This window comes from Numida meleagris, chromosome Z (genome assembly GCF_002078875.1).
Source record: "Numida meleagris isolate 19003 breed g44 Domestic line chromosome Z, NumMel1.0, whole genome shotgun sequence".
NCBI classification, from domain to species: domain Eukaryota; kingdom Metazoa; phylum Chordata; class Aves; order Galliformes; family Numididae; genus Numida; species Numida meleagris.
In genome coordinates this window covers 54,655,331-54,676,786 of record NC_034438.1, presented here as the reverse complement: position 1 = coordinate 54,676,786, position 21,456 = coordinate 54,655,331, and the positions used below count along the sequence as shown (strand labels likewise).

Below are 21,456 nucleotides of genomic sequence, written 5' to 3'. Positions count from 1 at the left end.
CATGAGGTTAAACTACAAAGGTAAGTTTAGCATAAGCATGAGCATCTTCTGACAATAGAAGAATGGATGAGGAAAGTATATGCGGCAGCAAGAACAGCATAAGAAAGAGCAGAAACAAAAATTATAGTGAGAAAAAACTACAATTCCATCAATAAATGGTAGCTAGGCTACAGGGTTAATGATGTAGGTCCATTTTTTTCACCAGTGATAGTAGTTCCCCTAAGATTTTGCTATGGTAACTCTCTTTTCTGGGGATAAGTAAATAAGATGGTGCAAAATGCATTCTGTGGGCAAGAAAAAAAGGTTATTTAAAAGAACATTTTTCCATAAACACTCCACCAGACAAACAGAACTTGATAACAGTACCTCTAGAATCCAGTGCTTCAACTGGTAGCATTACAAATACAAAACAGTGCATGTATACAGCACAACTGAATATATTCCTGGCCTGGTCCACATTATCATTACATCAGCCCTCCTCAGCTTCTACTGCATATTCGTACAACCTCAAGTAGGCCAGCAGTTCCTCTCAGACAGACTTTCCCTAGAGAGACAACTTATTTTACCTCCCAAATTGCTTCCAGTCCCTGGGAGTCTGGTGAGCCTTCCCTGCTCCAAGTCGAAATTCCTCTGCATCCCAGACAAATTCCTTTGCATCTCCCTAAAACAGAGATGACAGACAGTCCTTCTAGCAAAGGGCAAGAATTCACCGCATCCCAGGTTTCCAACCAGACATCTCTCTTCTCTGCTGCACTCTCTGCATCCTAGCTACACAGCAAGACCCACCTCTGGGCTTTGGCAGACTGAGATGCACGATTTCCACTTCCAGCAATTAATGATTAATGAAAAAAACAGCAGCCACAACAACTCCATACCAAGATCTGAGACCATCTGTTACTGCCTTGTTAAGTATATGCATTCTAGAGTGACCAATCTACTTAATACCAATAGTGTGCTACGTATCTCTTAAAGAAATTTTTACTGCATGGGCCTGGATGGATTTCTGACGTGGGGAAAAGCTGCAAGGAGAGACAGGAAAAAGCTGGCTTGATTATTTTAAGATGTATCTCTTACTCAAGTCATGTCAATAAATCTCACCCAACATACAAGAAGGTGGAGTTGCACTGGGGAAAGCTTTTGGCTTGTCATGGGAAGGCTGCTAGGAAAAATTAGCATTTTTCAATTTAGCTATTTTTTAATGACCTGTGCATTCACTCCACCTTTCACTTTCCCTGAGAGGGTGTTGAGCTACAACATGCAGCACAGCAGCAAAGAAAGGAAGGATTTGTTTACAACACATTTGGAAAAAAAAGGCACCAGCACTGTTGTGTGTCAATACTCACCCGAATGTGCCCATTTGATATTTTACTGACAGAACTGAAAATATGTTTGAATTTCAAACTTGTCGAGATGGCTAGGATGCAGGGATTATTTTCCCCTGAGGGCAGATAAACAAGACGGATGGGCTAAACTCCGAATCGCCTAATGATCAAAATGCAAGGTAAGCTGTCATAGAGAAGGCTCTTCTCATCCTTGCTGACAGCACAAATTCTGCTGAATTATTTCTAGTCTTTCTGATTAATGGGCCTAGTGACTAATTAGTTCATGAATCTTGCTCACAAACAGCACTTTGATGGCTGCCTACTGTTCACTTTGAGAGAAGGACTCCACCGAAGTCAAATGGAGATGTGTTCTCCAACAAAACCTATCCCTGGATGATCCCACACCTGGCACTGGGTGTGCAGATGCATCCTGGCCCTTGTGGTGGAGTCGCAGCACCTAGTCTCCCTCCCTGACTGCTGCCAGGCCACTGGCTTTGTGTTTCTTCTGTGACTGCCACAAGGAGCAAACACATTTCCTCATGTACAGAACCAGTCAGGACTGTAACATCTTCTCTCACAAAGGGTGAGGTCATTGCATTCTGGAAGAGACAAGATATGGTGCTAGAAGCACCCCTGAGCTGTATGCTGCTGCTTCATGTTGTACTGTTCTTTCCAGAGGGAATTAGTTCAACTAGTAGTCACCAACCAAGAGGGCAATGAGAACAACCAGGACGACCCCCAGCCCCATCACATTTCCCTCAGAGAAGGAAGTACACAAGTCATGCCCAGACAAGTTTCTGCTAGACAAACCAACCAAGGCACATATTTACTTGCATCAGAAGTAAGGAGGGCTCCTAAGCCAATACTCTGGAAAATAATTCGTTGAAAGAGAACCATTTTAATATCCCATTACTCCCAGTCTCTGCTTTCTTCCTTCCCTTGAAGAGCACTAGAGTTTGTCCTCTTCATTGCTATACCAGTAAGACAATACCTTATGTGAGTTTTTAGAGTCCACTGTTGTATATAAAGCCCCCTGCTACCAAATGTGAGGTCTCAGCCTGTACCTACAGTAAAAAACACAAAGGCTTTGGTTTTATAGCTCCAAACCTGAACTGCAACACTAAGCAGAACTTCCTCTACCTACATGCAGTGTCTTGTTTTCTGGCTTGACGACAAACACTGTTTCTCCTGAAAACAGAGAGAAGGCAGCATAAAATCCTATGCAATTAAATGGTTTTCTCCGATTAACACTGACTATACTGAATCTGGTTCTACAAAAAGGAAAGGCCAAACCCCTGTGGTCCAGGATCAACACGTTTAATCCATCTGTAATTGAGGCCAAGCACCGATCCCCCTTCTAAAGAAAGGAGGAAGACACCATTCTGTTTTGTTATTAGGTCACAGACCTCCCTATTGTCTCTCCCTCGGTTAATGTAAGAGCAGACTGTGACCTGGGCAAGATTTGGATCCCACAGCACTGCTTCTCCATCGGGTTCTCCTTCTGAGGACTACTGCAATGATACTTCTGCCAAGAAAGAAAGAAGCATATAGTGAGGACATGGACTTGTCCTGAACCTGAACCTCATAGTCACACAAGCATCTGTAAGTCTGCTAAGCTATTGGAAGACTTTGTCACCTTACTTCAAGCTGAGTATTATCTATGCCAAGATTAGCACTACAGAGATCAGAGGTCCGTTCACCATTCTAAGTCTGAGCAGAAATAATTCTCTCTCTGACACATAACATGTTCTCTCTTCTTCTCTGATCAAATAGCAGAAACGCAGACCTACCCTCATCTACAAAGACTGCCAGTAAGTACACGACTGGAAAATTCAGCCCCCACAATGGCTTATATGACTGAAGAAAAAGGCATGAAGTTGTGCATGAACAGTCAGTCTAGAATGTTCTAGAGTTCACAAATCAGCTTCAGAAATGACTATAACTGTTCAACCTCTGCTACAACACCCCTACAAGTGTTGCTTTCACTGTTCATTTTGTTGTGGTAGCCCAATTCAATTGAGCAGCTCTGTTATGTTTTTTATATCAAATTTCATGTCAGTTAGCTTACAATTTGTAGTCAGCAAGTCCTCCTGGTTCCTACCTATGACAAGCAAACACTGATGGAAGGAACCTTTCTGGTAGCCCAGAGAGAGACCATCCACACCACGTAAACAACAAGGTATGTCAGCAGACTTATGATAAGGGCAGCTGTAGCAAAAAGACTGAAGTCCTTCTGTTAGCTAGACACCAACATGCCTCCACTTACAAAATGTCAAAGCAAAACTCAAACCGAAGGTGCTTTCCAGCATTTGAATCTGTTTAGGCAACTCTGCACGCATGCTAAAGAGGGGTTTTGGTGTGAAAAAACTCTTCAGCAGCTGAGAGAATTAGAGATTGGTAGAGATATGCATTATTCAGCTCAGTTCTGTTCTGACGACTTGTTCAGCTTGGTGGCTGTATTGCAAGGTAAACAGGTTTCTAGCCATAATCTTGTTGTCTCTGAGCAGCAATCCATCTGTCTCTCATTTACAGTATCGTCTACTGGTGTGTCTTCTTACCCAGGTGACACCCCCCTTCAGATACTATTTTAATACTATTGAAGACAGACGAAACCCCAGATTTGCCTAAGCAAATTTAAAAGAGCTATTTAAAGATAAAGATGCAGCAAAGCTGAAGTTAATACAGTAAAGATTTCTCAGGAGGGATCTTAAACGGAGAAATTACTGAGAAAGAAAATAATTCACCAGAAAGCTCTACCAAATAAATTGAAGTATTGCAGTTTCTAGATAGGACACTATAGTAAGGGATATATGCATATAAAGATCTCTCGGTATTGTAAATTTCATTCCTGAGAGGTTTCTGACTACTGAAGACAGATTTAAGTTTCACTCTAGTCTTTGATAAAAATATCTAATGCTCAATTTAGAAACTTCTCAAGAGCCTAAAGCTTGTCCTCTTTTTCAGACAGAGAAGTCCACACCTCATGGGATAAAGATGCTGAGAAATAGGCAGCAGGTCAAAGGCTGGAAACTCAAAAGGCTGCAAATTTAAATGCCATGCAGGGATTTTGCATACTGCAAACTCTATTATGAAAATGGAGGTTATTTGCCCTCTCTTTAAAGAGATAATTACCCATGCCATTGAGACAGAGTTCCTTGTAGAAAGAAATGGCTATTGTAGAAGTGAACCAGCTTTTCATGACTAACAAACAGATCTCCTCCTGAGGCTACAAGGATTGTCTTGTTAACTAACCAAGAGTCTCCTTGACAAAGAGATCTATACCTCTATAAACAAGGTGGTTCTCACTAGCCATTTCAGAGTGAGAAGACACGTGCAAAAACTGACTTCAGGAATGCGAGGAGACTCCGGACTCTGGAGAAGCAGGCATGTGGAAGGATATTGAGGAAGAGGAAAGACCCTGGACTGATTAAAAAGGTCTGATCAAAGCCCAAAGAACACTCAGAGCCATGCCAAAAGTGAAGCAAGGTTAACTGTATGCAGATGTTTTGCTGTTCAGTTTCAATCTCTACAATGCCTCTTGGACTATCTCAAGTAGAGAGTAAGTGTGCCTAGAAGGCTTTATGATGCCTTCTTGTTACATGCTTGGAAAAGTAAACAGAAAATAAAAAATGCATGCAAAGGCAGAGCATTGGGAGAGGACTTGCTTAAAAGGCAAGTGTGCCTCCAGATGCCAACACTGGTCCAAACGCAGCTGGGGTCTGACCCTGTACACGAGCACAGAGAGGATCAAATTACCTGTATGAAGAAAAGTAGTAGAAAAAAAAGTGTCTACAGCCTAGTGAAAATGAGGGAAATTTGGTAACACAATGTATATGGCTGGTGTAACTTAAAGAAATCACGGTCATTTTGTGACTAGCAGACAGGAGTCCAGCAGGGCAACAAGGCTGAGGGACAGCAGTCTGACTTGAAAAAGACACCCTCTCTTCAGCAACTGCTGGATCCTGCCAACCCAGCACACTTGGGATAAAATCTCAATAGAAGGAAGGGCACAGTATTCAGTGGAATCATGATCTTCTGCCAAGTAGTTTCCCACTGACACAGCACTCCTACACTCCCCTATTCTCACAGAATCATAGAACTGTTTGAATTGGAAAGGACCTTTAACTATCAACTAGTCCAACTCCCCTGTAACAAACAGGGGCATCAACAGCTAGATCTGTTTGCTGGTCATGGGTCAAACTTCTCACAGCACAGCCAAGATTATGATCAGAGTCCAGAGACTGTATCTTAGGTCACAGCCCCAGATACCTTGCAGATTGCCTGGGTCTCCAAATCTTTTATTCTCAGGGATCCATCCACATGCCCAGGGATGTTTCTCACCTGCAAGGCAGAAACACTCACAGAGCAAGCATGCAGATGAGCAAAATGCTGCCTCAGCCCTCAGCAGCCCTGTGCCCAGAACCATCCTCTGACCTAGTCACTGCTGGCATGCACAAACAGTGAAGGGATCAGTATAGAACCACATTTGAAAAGCTAGATAACTGCACACAATGAGTACTAATCACATCACTCTGGTACTTCTGGAAGATAGTGATGCAGTAAAGGATGGCATGAAAGAAACAGAGCAAGGCAAACCATTTGCTCCTGGTTTCCTGTCCCTCATCTTTCTTGTTGCTGTTGAATGCAAGCTCTAACGTACAAAGGATGTCCAACAGTTTCCATCTGGCAAAACTGCTACCTTGGACTTTCGGAGGGCAGACTTCAAATTGTTCAGGAGACTGGTAGGGAGGGTCCCTTGGAATTCGGTCTTGGAGGGTGAAGGGGCCCAGGAAGGCTGGTCGCTCCTCAAGAAGGAAGTCCTGAAGGCACAGGAACAGGCTGTCCCCGAGCTGCAAGATGAGCCGGCGTGGAAGGAGACCAGCGTGGATGAACAGGGAGCTTTTCCTGAGGCTCCAGGAGGAAAAGAGGATCTACCTCCTGTGGAAGAAGGGACAGGCAACTCGGGGAGAGTACAAAGAGGTTGTTAGGATGTGCAGGGAGAAAATTAGAAAGGCAAAGGCCCAGCTCAAACTAAGCTTGGCTGCTGGGATTAAAGGAAACAAGAAACTCTTCTTCAAATATATTAACAGTAAGAAGAGGACCAAGGAGAATCTCCATTCTTTATTGGACACGGCTTGGAATGTGGCCACTGAGGACAATGAAAAGGCTGAGGTTCTCAATGCCTTCTTTACATCTGTCTTTAAAAGTCAGACCAGTTATCCTCAGAGTACTCTACTCTCTGACCTGGAAGTCTCAGATGGGGAGTGGAATAAACCCCCCACAATTTGAGAGGAAACGGTCAGAGACCTACTACTCCACCTGGACTGCCACAAGTCCATGGGGCCGGACAAGATCCATCTGAGAGTGCTGAGGGAGCTGGCGGAGGAGATAGCCAAGCTGCTTTCCATCATCTATCAGCGTTCCTGGTCAACTGGAGAGGTCCCAGGAGACTGGAGACTTGCCAATGTGACTCCCATCTACAAGAAGGGTCGTAAGGAGGATCTGGGGAACTACAGGACTGTCAGCCTGACCTCGGTGCCAGGGAGGGTTATGGAGCAGATTGTCCTGAGGGAGATCACATGGCATTTGCAGGACAACCGGAGGATCAGGCCCAGCCAGCATGCGTTTGTGAAGGGCAAGTCCTGCTTGATCAACCTGATCTCCTTCTATGATCGAGTGACCCATCTGGTGGATGAGGGAAAGGCTGTTGATGTGGTCCACCATGACTTCAGCAAAGCCTTCGACTCTGTCTCCCACAGTATTCTCCTGGAGAAGTTGATAGCCCATGGCTTGGACAGGTACACTCTTTGCTGGGTGAGGAGCTGGCTGGAGGGCCGGGCCCAGAGAGTGGTGGTGAATGGAGTTAAATCCAGCTGGCAACCGGTCACGAGTGGTGTTCCCCAGGGGTCGGTGCTGGGGCCTGTCCTTTTCAATATCTTTATTGATGACCTGGATGAGGGCATTGAGAGCACCCTCAGTAAGTTTGCAGACGACACCAAGCTGGCAGGAAGTGTCGATCTGCCTGGGGGTAGCAAGGCCCTACAGAGAGATCTGGACAGGCTGGATCTCTGGGCTGAAGCCAATGGGATGAGGTTCAACAAGACCTAGTGCCGGGTCCTGCCCTTTGGCCACAAGAACCCCAAGCAACACTACAGGCTTGGGGCAGAGTGGCTGGAAGACTGTGTAGAGGAAACAGACGTGGGGATGTTGGTCGATGCTCAGCTGAGCATGAGACAGCAGTGTGCCCAGGTGGCCAAGAAGGTCAATGGCATCCTGGCTTGTATCAGAAATAGTGTTGCCAGCAGGAGTAGGGAAGTAATTGTCCCTCTGTACTCAGCATTGGTGAGGCCGCACCTCGAGCACTGTCTCCAGTTTTGGGCTCCTTACTGCAAGAAAGAAATTGAGGCCCTGGAGACTGTTCAGAGGAGGGCGATGAAGCTGGTGAGGGGTCTGGAGCACATGCCTAATGAGGAGCGGCTGAGGGAGCTGGGATTGTTCAGTCTGGAGAAGAGGAGGCTCAGGGGAGACCTTATCACTCTCTATAACTACCTGAAGGGAGGTTGTAATGAGCTGGGGGTCAGCCTCTTCTCTCTTATAACTAGTGACAGGATGAGGGGGAATGGCCTCAAGTTGCGCCAGGGGAGATTCAGGCTGGACATTAGGAAGTACTACTTTTCTGAAAGAGTGGTCAGGTGCTGGAATGGGCTGCCCAGGGAGGTGATTGAGTCACTGTACCTGGGGGTGTTCAAGAAACATTTAGATATAGCGTTGAGAGACATGGTTTAGTGGGGTTACTGGTGGTAGGTGGATGGTTGGACTGGATGATCTTGTTGGTCTTTTCCAACCTAGCTAATTCTATGATTCTATGATTCTATGATCTGTCCTGCACATAGCACAGGAGAGTGAAATTTCATTTGGAGCCTCTAGGCCCTCAAGCAAGACAAGCAGTCCATACCAAATGATAAATACATGAAACAGCAATTATTTTTTCCAATATCTCAAAGGAAGGGGATATTTTGAAAAGTCCTTATGCATTCAGTTCTTCACATTAATAACTCATCTACTGCTAACTTCTTTCACTTTAAAAACATTACGACAAAACTGAAAAAAACAGCTAGGTGGGTCATGTTATGGTGTAGAGCTTGTGAGATAACAGTAATACAAAACCAGCCGAGACAATGAAAAAGACTATGTGAACTTGTATCAAACCACCACAAAATCACACACTTTTTGGAAGACAAGCACTCAGCATTCTTTCAAAAAGTAGGTCCCTTTAAAAGACTTCAAGTATTTTTAGACCAAGATCTCTTCACATCAGTAGTCTCTGCAGTAAGTATTTCAGACCTCTCATTTTTTGTTCTTCTATTGTACCAGAAGTAAGGAGAAGACCTGAAGCATCTTCTATTAATACACAACCTCAGGATTATTTTTACTTATGGACAGCTATTTTTGGAAAGCTTCATGCAATACTTAGGACAGATCATTATTTGCAAGCATTTTATCTGCAGTTTGTTCTAAGTACACACCAAGGACAGACAGCTCTTAACATTTACTAACCAAAGAATTGACTTCCTATGAAAGGTGGCAGAGACCTCCAGAAGGTGTGGCTGAGGACACAGTCTCTGCTGAAATGTGGGTCAGGTAACATGCAGAGGTGTATTTTGTCTTTTTGACAACAGTAGTAGTGTAGATCTGGTGTGCACAGTAGAAATGTTTTATGGGAGCAGTAGACCAGAATCTCCCACGCGGAATATCCCACTACTTGGAGTCATTATGGGAAGCTACACTCTCTAACAGCCACTGATGAATCAAACCTGAGTCAGGAAGCAAGAGACAACACGATCTGACCATTCCTGTGCAGGAGGGCAAACTAAATAACATTCAAGAGACTGCAAAAGGGGCACTTGGCTAAGCAAGTCTTTCTGTACCTAAGAAAAAAATATTTGCAACAAAATTCTTTCTTCCAACTGCCTTAATCCAAAACACATTTGTCTCTTAGGAAGGCTTCACAAGACACTACTGCAGCTTTTGGCCAAACCAAATACAGCAAGAGAAGCCACTGAGTTGGTCCACCCACCCAAAAGGAAGGAATAAAACTTGTGCTGAGTATCCTTTGACCAGACACAAGTAAGTGGAGTAAGTGGAGTTTAAAACTGTACCACTCTGGCAGCTAGACTTGAGACAGGAAAATCTCACACCTTCAGTCCTGGTTGCAGCCCAGACCAAAGTGCAGCTGGTGACGTAGCTGTACCACTTATTTGGCAAAGCAGACTGGAGGCCTCCACCTCATTCCTTTTGCCTTGCTAGAGAAGAGGTTCCAGCACCAAGCCCCAGATGAACAGGCTGCTGCAAAGTGGCAGGATGGGATGAGAAGAAGGAACTGGCCTCAAACAGCTTACATCTCCAGTACTGTCCAGCTAAAGCCTGTAACAGGAGAAACAAAACTGAGGGTTTTTTCATTGTTATTGTTTTATTGTCGGTGGTGTCATTTTGTGTGTTTTTTTTTTTCATTGGGGTGTTGTTTTTTTTTTCCAGCTTAGAAAGAATTCTGGTTCCAAATTGCTATGATAAGCACTTCAGTGTCTTTTAAAGTAGTCTGAAGCAGGTTTGAGCAATTCAGCTGTGATCATATCCTCATCCAAGCACCTATTAGAGGAAAAAAAATGCATGGGAGATTGCTGTACCCAGAGAAAGAAAGTCAAAAAAACATCATGCGTGTGTATACAATACAGAACATATCATCCTTTTCTTACATATCTACGTGCCTCTAAGCATCAATGAGAAAAAATTTTTAAATATTGAAAAGCAAATATCCTAAACCTCAGACAACCCAGGTTTTCCTCATGTCTAATTCTTAAATAAAGCATTTCAGAACATGTCTGAGGTATATTATCTTCTCTCACAAAGGCTGTGTATTAAATTCCTCACTGGCAAAGGAATTTTTATGGAAGGTTAATGCTTCCTGTAACATTTATCCTGGATAGCGTGGCTTCTCAAATAATTTTGTGGGCTTTATTTCCTGCACTGTTATAAAGCTTTATCTTCACTGTAATAGCTTTACAAATACCGTATCTTCTACCAATACAAAGGCAGCAGTTATTTCTCAGTCTCACCGCATTGGTTAATTAAACACAAAAAAAACCAAGCTAAAGTAACATGTAGAGAGGACATACACTCCAGAATGAAAAGAAGCACCAAGCTGGTTGCCATAGCCAGTGCTATGCTGACTTACGTAGTCAAAACCCAGCTTCTTGTTATGGCGATTAAATCTGGAGCAATCACGTTTCAAGCTGGAACCTACTGCCCTTTCACACTACACAGAACAGGCATTTGCTCACCTGCTCTAACACTGGCATAAAACAAAAATTCTGGTGGCCAGGGCTCACCAGACTCCGCAGAGTCACCAGACATAGTCTTGAAGAAGTTCATTGCCAGAAAACAGGTGTAAATGGTAAAATAACATCAATTGCACTAATTGGGGATTCAGTTGTTGTGTAAAATGAGTGCAGCTGGCATGCTGAGGTGTCAGACAGAGCTGTAGCAGAATAGCAACTAAGACTAGAGTGTAAAGCATAGCAAGAAACATGCATGCACCTTCATCTTGTACCCTCCTGCTAGAAGCTTTTTGGACTCTGATTTTTAAGCATGCTGCCATTTTAGCAGGCAGAATTTGGGCCTCTCGGTTGTCGATATCTGTGACATCTGATGAGACACAGATCCCCGTGAAGTCCTGCTCCACAACACAGCTCCTCCAATGCTGCACACCTTGCCCAACACTATGGGGCAACAATGTGGGAAGGGCATGTATGCCATATGCAAGTAACGAATTAACCCAGGCACACAGGCAGTTTTGTCATGGATAGCAGAGCTTTTCAGGATCAAGTCTGGCATATTTTTGTTTGTTTGTTTGTTTTTTAAAAAAAGGACATTCACATAAAATAGCACATACGTATACAGAAGTGTGTCTTAAAGCTGTCCTTTACTCTTTCCACATACCTTCCGCTTTTGCATCAGTACTGTGACAGCATCCCCTCCTAAGTGGCCATCAGCCTCACTAGGCCATATTCATTCCTGTTAACAAGAGGAACCACAGCTAGGACATCCTCCCTTCTCAAATCCATGTAATGGATGCCATCCCTGGAGGTGTTCAAGAACCGTGTAGGTATGGCACTGAGTGACATGGTTAGTGGGCATGGTAAGAATGGGGTGGTGGTTGGACGTGGTGATCTTAGTTCTTTTCCAGTCATAATGATTCTATGATTCTAAGTCTAAACATAGTGTGCCACCACCAGGAAACATTTCCAGAAGGACGAGAGCTGTGTTGTGGTGTGGACTGCGCATGAGTCAGAGCAGTACTGATTTAAGAGATGTGGGGAATCGGTCACACCTCACAAACTCAACAAATGCAAGCATGAAATTATGGATGGCATGGCTTAAACATGCTGGCTTATACATCAGCACAAACACATTTTTTTTAAAAAAACACAGTTTAGGCAAATATTTATGCATAAATATAGAACTTGTTGAAGGAAATGGCCAACAGGGACACCATGCAATTGAAGTAGGAGCAGCAGGCAGCCTGCCCTACCAGCTAGGGGCCCCTCTCCTCAGCACCCATCAGGGCCTCATCCAGGCCCTGCATCATGTCTGGGGGTTCTGTAAGCCACAGAGGCTCAGTGAAGGCCCATGGGATGGGGGGGCTGGAGCACTCATCCTGGAAGGAGGGTCTGCGGGGCTGGGATCGTTCAGCATGGGGCAGAGAGGGCTTAGGGGCATCTAACAGTACACTCCACTCAACCATTCTGAAGCAAACAAAAGCTGCTGTAGATTAAACTAGCAGACAGTGCAGCCCCTAATTACTCCCATCCTCCTTTCTTTTAGTTTAGATACCTATGTTCTCTTCTTGATACAAAGAATATTCCTAGAGTCTGGAGAACTTTGGAAGATAGGCTGAAGTTAAGTGAGCAGAGTACATAAAGGTGCATCAGTCCTGACTGATACACTGACTAAATACTGACACCAACCCACGAGATGTGTTGGGCTCTCATGCATAGATCACTCTGAAAATAATGCCTCCTATTTATTTCTATGGAAACCACAACAGATAGAAAGATAACACTGTTTGATAGAATAAATTCTCAGCTACAAAACACTATTTCTCAAGTCACCACCATTAGCTATTCATTTTTGCTAGCCATGAGCAAGAGCCTGCATGCCACACTCATTAACAATTTGCACCAGCACAGGTGACCAATGTCACTGTTGCCACTGCTGAAATGCACCACCCACCACCCCACTGTGCTCACATCCACTGTTTGGTCTCCATAGACATTCACCAGGCATGGATGAATGTCAGTGGGTGACATTTTTTTCTGCATGGAGGAATTCAGAGACACACCTTTGCTTCATACACACTTCCATGCCAGACACCTTTGTGTCAGATTGCCTCCCTGCTGCCATCTGTCATACGGCAGCAAAATGTAATGGGATGTTGGCAGGAAGGTTCAGCCTCTATTGTAAACCACTAACAACCATCTCTGATGTTTCAGGCCAACATCATAAAATAGGGGGCATTACTTTCAGAGCAACCCTCATATACTGCTGGAATGTTCACCTCCAGGATATGCAGCTACTATTATCTTTTCAGAAACATTAATCAAATGCAATCCTTCCATGCAATGATTTGATGAGAAACCTCGCAGTCACTTGTCTTCCTTATTTTTCCAGTAGTTTGAGGTTTCTGAATAGCATCACTACAATACAGTTTAGAAGGTGACTCACTGGACTAATGGCCAAGAAAAGAAACACTGCTTCACACAGGTTGCATTCCCAAAATTAACATTTCAAGCAGCTTTACCCTCACAGTTTATTTTTTCTTCATTAGACTTCTATTGGAAGAGGCAAAGGAAGAAAAAATGAGTTTTCTCTATCCTTTCGTAAAAATCTCCACTAGCAGAAGATGTGGATGTTTGATTTAATCCTGAGTTTCTCTTAAATCAAGACATCATCCTGGGAAGAGCCTGGCTTTGACCCAGTTTCCACAAACAGTACAGCAACTTAGGCTGATCTAGATTAAATGTGAAGAGGGTCACTGCTTTAAATGTAAAATGACACAGTGCAGCCATGAGTAATGCCATGTGTAGCACCACAGAAGCAGTACAAATGAGCTAACAGTAGGACAGACAGGTGCTTGGTAATGGGTATTGCAATCTGTCTCCTTCAGCAGTACTGAAGACCTGAGGTAAAGGAGGAGGGGGCACCTACCAGGGTTGCTACAAAGTCGGCTTTACTGCTACTGCCTTTATGACAACAATATAAAGTAACTCCCACAACACAGTGAAGATAAGCTCTTTAAAGAAAATATAAAAGCATTAGCTTGGCAATTCATCCGAACCTCATCATGCATCGTAGACATTTTTGAAGTTTAACAAAGAAAAGCACATCATTAAAGAATACTGCTCTATCACCATTCTTATGCAAATCCTTTCAGATAGTTGGGTGGAAAATTCCATCGAACATGCTCTGAGAAATAAATGTTGCAGGGTGGAAATTTCAGCTATACCAAGTGCATCTATCACTTGTATAATCCAAACTACTGTATGTGCCCTGACTACAGAATTAGTATTGATCCATTCACCATGTAAACATCAAGTACTTTCTATTATTACTTGAAATAGCATGCTATCACAATTTCTATTTCCTCCCTCTATCTTAAATAGAAGTATTGCACATTAGCTCTTCCCTTCATGTACTTTTTTGCACAGCTATCTAACTACAGTGTTCAAGGCTGTGCTGGGTTTCCTGCAGACATCTGCAGTATTACCATCAAAGTACTTTATTTTCAAGTCATCTCTGATGGAAGGCAATACAGCTCTCATTTACACTGAAACCTGTTACTGTGGTTTCTCTTGGTAAAACACAGAGTCCTTTGTTTTAAGATCTCTGTTGTGACTACCATTATGAAGGATTACATCAAGCAGCTTCCCCAAATGTTACTCATACACCTCTCACGAGAACCACTAAGATATGAGTGGACTGCAAAATTCTAGATAGCTATGTCATCCAAGCACACGGTAGTCGAAAAAAAAAATCATGATTTCCATCTCATCTGTCTCAGCAAAGAAGCTGATGTTGCTAAAGCATACCTTTGGAAGGTGCTGGGAGATGCTCCAAAGCATAATGTGTTTCACTTGCTAGAACGCTTGTCTCCAGCACAGTGGAAAATTTCAAATGGAAAGATAAATGGCTTGTCAACATTAAAACTCTAAAATTTTAGACAAGAAGTGGTCCTAAAATCTGGAGACTTCAGCAAGACAGCAATGCTGTCCTGGAGCCGTGTGACAGCAGCTGCTTGTTGGCTGTTCCTGCAGTATGCACAACCTATGCACGCTGCATGCTGGGTGCTGGGTCACAGTGTTTCACCTATTATCCATTGCAACATGAAGCATCTTCCAGCTATACAGACAGAAGAACATGATTCAAAGGTAATTTACAGATTGCGACTGAGACTCCCTCCCAAAAGAAAGAACGAACTTTGGTGCCCACATCTTGCTGCAGCCTAGGTGGAAGCTGACTCCTCTGTACTCTTACTGGTTTGAAAATCCCAATCTGCAGCTTCTGAAAACATTCACACCTCCCTCCCTCCGACACATATCGGTGTCCACAGGTATAAATAATGCATCCTACTGAAACTTCAGTTACACTTCAAGCTGTTGCAAAAATAGAAGTGCTGTGACACTCTATCCAGACAAAGCCTACAAGGACTACAGTCCTTCCAGGTAGCTGCAAAGAAAGTACGGTCTGTAGGCCAACAAGGAGGCATTACAGCTAAGAACATTTCATTGATAATGCCCCGCTGCCTCCTTTCTGGAGCCATTGATTCGAGTCCCTGTCTGAGCTCAAACACTGTGCGTCAGATGGCTGAGATCATGTCTCCATGGCAGCCAGACCCCAAGCCATTTACAGCTTTAAATGTCAAAGAAGACTTTGTGGACTGTAGCTGGGAGTCCTGCAGCCTCCAGGAAGAACAGCCACACATTGCTCAGAGCAAACCCCAGCGCCTTTATTTTCCTCTCCAAAATGAGTGGTGATGAACACTTTGTGCAGTATTTCCAAAAACATCTGCTGAGGAAGGTGTTGCGGGAAGGGGAAAGTAACATGCAAAAGCCAGTGGTCTCCTCTGCTTGGTGGATTCAAGAAATGGTATGGTCTGCTGCACTGGTCAAAGGCACTCATAGAATCGTAGAATCACAGAATCGTTTGAGTTGGAAGAGACCCTTAGGGGTCATCTAGTCCAGCTCCCCTGCAGTGAACAGGGACACCTACACTAGACCAGGGGCTCAGAGCCCCATCCAGCCTAACCTTCAGTGTCTCCAGGGACATGGCATCCACCACCTCTCTCTTGGCAACCTGTGCCAGTGTCTCACTAGCCCTACTGTAAAAAACTTCTTCCTTATGCCCAATCTAAATCTCCCATCTTTTAGTTTGAAACCTTCTTTCCTTGTCCTGTCACAACAGACCCTGTATTGGGCGCTTGTCCCTGATCGCACAGATTGCAAAGTCTTGAGCCATGGCTGTGCATAGCTTCTGCACTGGGCAATCCTCTATCTCATGCACATAAAATAAATGATGCCTAGTTGCTCAGAACTGCTTCTTAGACAAGCACTGACAGCAGAAGCACCCATGTTTCCCCGTGACAGCAGTGCAACTCCACAAAGCATCCATGAGATGTGTTTCCAACCTGTACCACACAGCCATGCTGTGGGCAATCAGAAAATGCACATTCTTTCATCTCCCTGTTTGCAGTAAGACCAGAAAGTCCAATAAGCACACCGCTCACAAAGGCCATCATTCCCAGGAAGACACTGAAGATGACAGGACTCTTTATTTTCAAGAGCACAACACCTCCCAGATTTCCCTCTGACAGGTCAGCACAATAAGGCCTCCAGCCTCAGAGGTCAGAGAGGAGCTTCTCACCACATTTCAGATGCGGGCTACCTGATGAAAGAAAGCAGAAAGTGATGGAAGAAAGCAAAGGGTAAACAGGACCGAGAAGTACTCACAAGCTGCAGGTACTCATGCACCTCCTGTTACAAGCTCACTTCCCTTAGCAGGAGGGACCTGCATGGAAAATAAAGGAACCAGACTACACATGACTATGGTTCAGAGATCATTCTTTTCAAATTTAGTAGAATGGCAGTGATTTAAGCCAGCTGATACTGGCATATGCTGGGTGTTGGTGTGATGGGGGTTCATTCCACCAAAACAAGAAGGCAATAGTAAAGCCTTATTTCTGGGCAAAGTATGTAAACTTCAGAGTGATGTGTTTCATGGTGTTTATAAAGCATAATGTAGACCTGAGGTCCCAAGAAACAGTTGGTAGCCATCTTCTCAGTACAATTCATTTGATATGACCACAGCAAGAATTTTCTCAGAAAAGTGAGTAAGCCAGGTTCCTGGGATGAACCTGGGGCCACCAGAGGCAAACCTAAACAAGAAGTCAGAAGACCATTTCCAACCTGTCAGACACAGAAGCGTTCAGAGATTGACTGAAGCCACGTCCAGTGTTCAGCTCCCTGCTTCCCAACTATATCTCAGGACCAAGAGGAGGTCCTCCAGTAGTTTCACCAGCCCCTGTCTGAGTTCTCCTGTTAGGAATATTAGATATAAGCACAATGCCAGTGTCATGTGCTCTGTCAACCAGACGTAGCTGCAGATTGCTGCAGCCATCTGTGACCAAAGTCACAGAGTGCTGAAAAGAAAACTGACAATCTAATAGTAGCGATCTGAGGAGACAAGGAGTTCAAATGCTCTAAAAATGTGAGTGTGAGATTGTGAGGCACATCGAAATGCACTGGCAGTTGGGCAAGTAATTCCCTTTATGCTTCCTGAAAATCCCAGTTTTTCGGAAAAAAAGTCTACAAGCACCTCATAGAAGGAGGCGGAAATGAAGAGGCCACTGGTAGAGAGAAGAAAGAAAAGATGTGCAAGGGAGATGCAGGGGGTAAATGCATCATGAACTCACAGCTCACATATATGAAAGCAGTTGTGCTTCACTGCCATTAGAAAAGCTGACAGCAAGCGTATATTGTAGCATGTTAGACTACCATGACCAGTTTGGGTCTCTTACTTAACCTGGTTTCTCCCCAGCTACTCTAATCATCACCTCAAGATGTGCCTGAGTATCACTGCTCTGCCCTCTGCCCAATTCACTCTTTGCCAGACTATCAGCTTTCTTTAATTTTCCAGATACATTTCAGATACCATGAATCTCAGTAGCAGAGACCTCTAGACCATCCCTTGTAATTTAGGTTTCTCTGTTTGCTTATTTAAAGATGTGTTATAAAACACACTGAAGTGTTCTTTTTTAATTAAGCACTGTAAAAAAGGAAACCGTGTTATCAGAAATGCTTTAGTAAGTCTTGCTGTTAATCTCACACAAATGCTAATTATAAGGTCATAAAACCATTCTCCTCCCACTTAGGCTAAAATAGTCAAGTCTTACACATAACCAGGCACCTAAGAAGCAATTAATGCTTTATCACTTACTTGTAGCCCATCCTCACCAACATCTGCTGCTTGAACCTAGTGCACTCTGGAAGAAGGCTGGCAGAGGAACACCTGTACCACACCACTCTTCCTAATGTTACAGTTGGGGTCTCTAAAGAATAAAGAGCAAAGGCTCAGGGCTCTCTGCTGCAGTTAGGAATGTTGACTATAATGCTAGTTTTATTATTAAAAAAAAAAAAAGGTGAAATAATAGCAGAAGAGGAGATGGATGCCAGGCCCCTTTGCCAGCTCAGCAACCAAATACCTTTCCAAATCACAGCCACATCCTCCAGCCATCAGTGCAGCCTGCTGGTCCTTGCACTCTTCACTCCTCAGAAGTGGCAGAACATAGAATTGTAGAATCATAGAATGGCATAGTTTGGAAGGGAATCTCAAAGCCCAGCCAGTTCCAGTCCCATTCCATGGGCAGGGCTGCCCCCCACCATATTAGGCTGTCCAGTGCCTCATCCAACCTGGCCTTCAGCACCTCCAGGGATTGGGCACCCACAGCTTCTCTGGGTAGCCCATTCCAGGGCCTCACCGCTTTCTAAGTAAAGAATTTCCACCTAATGTCTTTACTCATGATGATGCATCATGCATGCATTGGGTGAGCTGTTCTGACATCTCCAACACCACGAAAACCTGGGTTCTCGGGTGTCCCACTGCCTCTTCTCTACCTCAGATGTGCTGCTGAACCCAGACAGTGACTTCTGTTAGCGCATCCACCCACTCACAAGGCTGGCACATATCCTAGCTGTCATGATAGATGGGCCTTTTACGTTCCCTGTATCAGTCTCTGAAGTGAATGTGCTGACTATTACCCCACTGAACAGAGGCCTATGAGCTGTGGCACAGCAGCTTCCATCTCCTGCTGCTGAACTTATTTGCAAAGGCTGCTCTCTGCTTGATTACTTCAAAACAACCACCAGCATTTATTCACGGAGAAGCACTTGGACATACCTCTCTAAAGACCCAAGTCCATCACAGCACTGCAAGGAGGACTGACTACAACAGCCTCTTGCATTTGCAGGTTTCCAGCTGGCTGCCTTTTGGGTGCTCCCACTCAGGTTCCTTACAGTGCCCGCACCTCACTGAAGACGAGAGGTCTGATTCTGGGACCCCTGTTGAGAGATAACAGCTTCAAGTTGTGCCAGGGGAGGTTCTGGTTGGATATTAGAAAATACTTCTCAGAAAGAGCAGTGAGGCATTAGAATGGGCTGCCCAGGGAGGTGGTGGAGTCACCGTCCCTGGAGGTGTTTAAGAACAGTGTGGATGTGGCAGTGAGGGACGTGGTCATTTGGCATGGTGAGATGGACTGGTGGTTGGATTTGAAGATCTTGGAGGTCTTTTCCAACCTTAATGATTCTATGACATTCTATGATAATTTGGGCAGTCAAACAGCTCAAAGTGTTGCCTACAAACCCAACACACTGCTAATCCTTCTCTACCCACTGCTAAGGTGCAGAGCATGAGGCACTGACAGGAAACAGCTCATTCTCCCCTTGGACCTGCACTTCTCCATTTAACTGTGCTGGAACCCACATCTGTTTTCACCTCTCATGCTGATTTCATGTAAGAGTCTCTGCATCTGAGCTCTACAGATGTGAACTCCAGCTGCACAGCCATCCCAAAATGCAGTTTAGTTCCACCCACCACCCAGCCCTTCCTGATCACTACTGCAGCATCAACTCAAGTCATTTTTCTGTGGGAGTAGTTTCTGTCATGCAGATGTATCATGGATGTATGTCTACACAAAGGCTTTCCCCAGGGAAAATGCTGCAGGATTATTCAGGATAGAATGAACAGTCTGTGCTTGCTCTGAAAAATAGGAGTGGTGTCAAGTTGTGCCAGGGGAGGTTCAGGTTGGATATGAGGAAAAATTTCTTCTCAAAAGAGTGGTGATGCATTGGAGCAGGCTGCCCAGGCAGGTGGTGGAGTCACCACCCCTGGAGGTGTTCAAGAACCGTGTGGATGTGGCACTGAGGGACATGGTCAGTGGGCATGGCGGGATGAGCTGGCGGTTGGTTGGACGTGGTGACCCCAGAGGTCTTTTCCAACAGTAGTGATTCTGTGATTCTATGGTAGTACCTGGTCTTCAACAACCTAAAACAAGAAACAAAGCCACACCAGTTGAGAAGCATTCTTTTTGCTGTATAATAGAAACAGTTTTTTTTGGTGTGTTTTTTTTTTCCATTCCTGTCTGTGCTACTCTTTAAATGAATCCTCTGCAGACAGTTAGTTGGATCCTATGAAACAAGAAGGCTACACTTGGCACCTGCTGTGTTACAGACTGTGCCTGTGAAATCAAATTTACAAGGACAAGACCAGGGAGAATGGCAAGTACCAAGGAGCTGCAGAAATGATGTATTTGCCTACATTATATTAATAATTTCTCATCAAAAATAAGCAAAGACTGCCACGCAGTTAGCAGAAAATATCCTCTTCAGTAAGTCTTCAGTGTGAGACCTGAGCTCTTTGCAAAATCAGCAATTTGGGAGAATGACTCTATCGCATGTTGCCAGCACACAAGGAAGAAAACCTGGCTGAAGTGCAAGTACCTGAGCAATTCTGTGATTCTACCAGCACCCTGCTCATGTGCCTTAGACAACGCCTGAGAAAAAGGTTTTGTTATGACTGATAGGTGGCACGCCAATGCAGCTTCAGTCCACAAGACTGGAACCCACCCACGTTGCTTATTTGTACATATAGAAACATTACAGCCCTACACAAAGGAAGAGTGAGGACTACCTGCTGCCTGCGGTTGGGCTCCTGGAGGGGAGAAATCTCAGTGAGCCAGAGCCCACTACTGACTGAACATTTGTTGGAAGAACTTCATGCAGCTTTGCAGAAAGCTCCTCCAGGACACACACACTGTGCACGCACAAGCTAAGGTGTATGGAAAAATCCTTGGAGATGTTCAAGAACCGTGCAGATGTGGCACTGAGGGATATGGCTGGTGAGCATGGTGGGGATGGGCTGACGTTTGGACTTGGTGATCCCAGAGGTCTTTTCCAACTTCATGGTTTTGATTCTATGAAAAGAGAATTGTGTTGGTGTGAATGACATTTTTCCAAGAAGAAACCTCAGTTATCTACACTGGGTGAGTGGGCAACTACACCAGGGGTCAATGACAGAGAAGATTTCAGAAAACACTACTTAAAAACACAGCCTAAGGCTGAACAGAATACCAGCAAATGTGGCAAGGAAGCACCAGTAGCAACTAAGAAGCAAGTGAAGTGTATGGAAATTAATTCTTACAGCAGTAAAAATAATTTAAAAAATAACAAAAAACACAAAACTTGGACACAACGACCAGAAGCAAACAAAACGCAGATGCGTAGCCTCAACGAGCCCTGCCACTGCACCACGTGCCGCGCAGGCGGGCTGGCAGCGGCAAGGAGACCCGCCGAGGGACGCGACTCCCCGACCCCCGGGCACGCGGCCGCCAGTAAAAGGCTTCCCCCGTGCAGACCGCGGCCTCGGGTGAGGCGGCGGGCGGGAGTCGCGCCTCATGGCGCGACGACAGCGGCACCCCCCTCCCTGGCACCGCCCTCTTGATGCCCGCGCACTCCCGGGCCGGGCCGGG

The 21,456-nt window shown here is 44.7% G+C and overlaps 1 long non-coding RNA gene across 1 annotated transcript; it reads right to left on the bottom strand.

The window, feature by feature from the left end:
• LOC110390144 lies at nt 9,293-21,395 on the bottom strand. The gene is made up of 5 exons (XR_002433596.1): nt 20,619-21,395; nt 18,136-19,973; nt 17,871-17,982; nt 11,319-11,393; nt 9,293-9,968 (listed from the first exon to the last, which is right to left on the bottom strand). It is a non-coding gene; the product is annotated as an uncharacterized LOC110390144 (long non-coding RNA).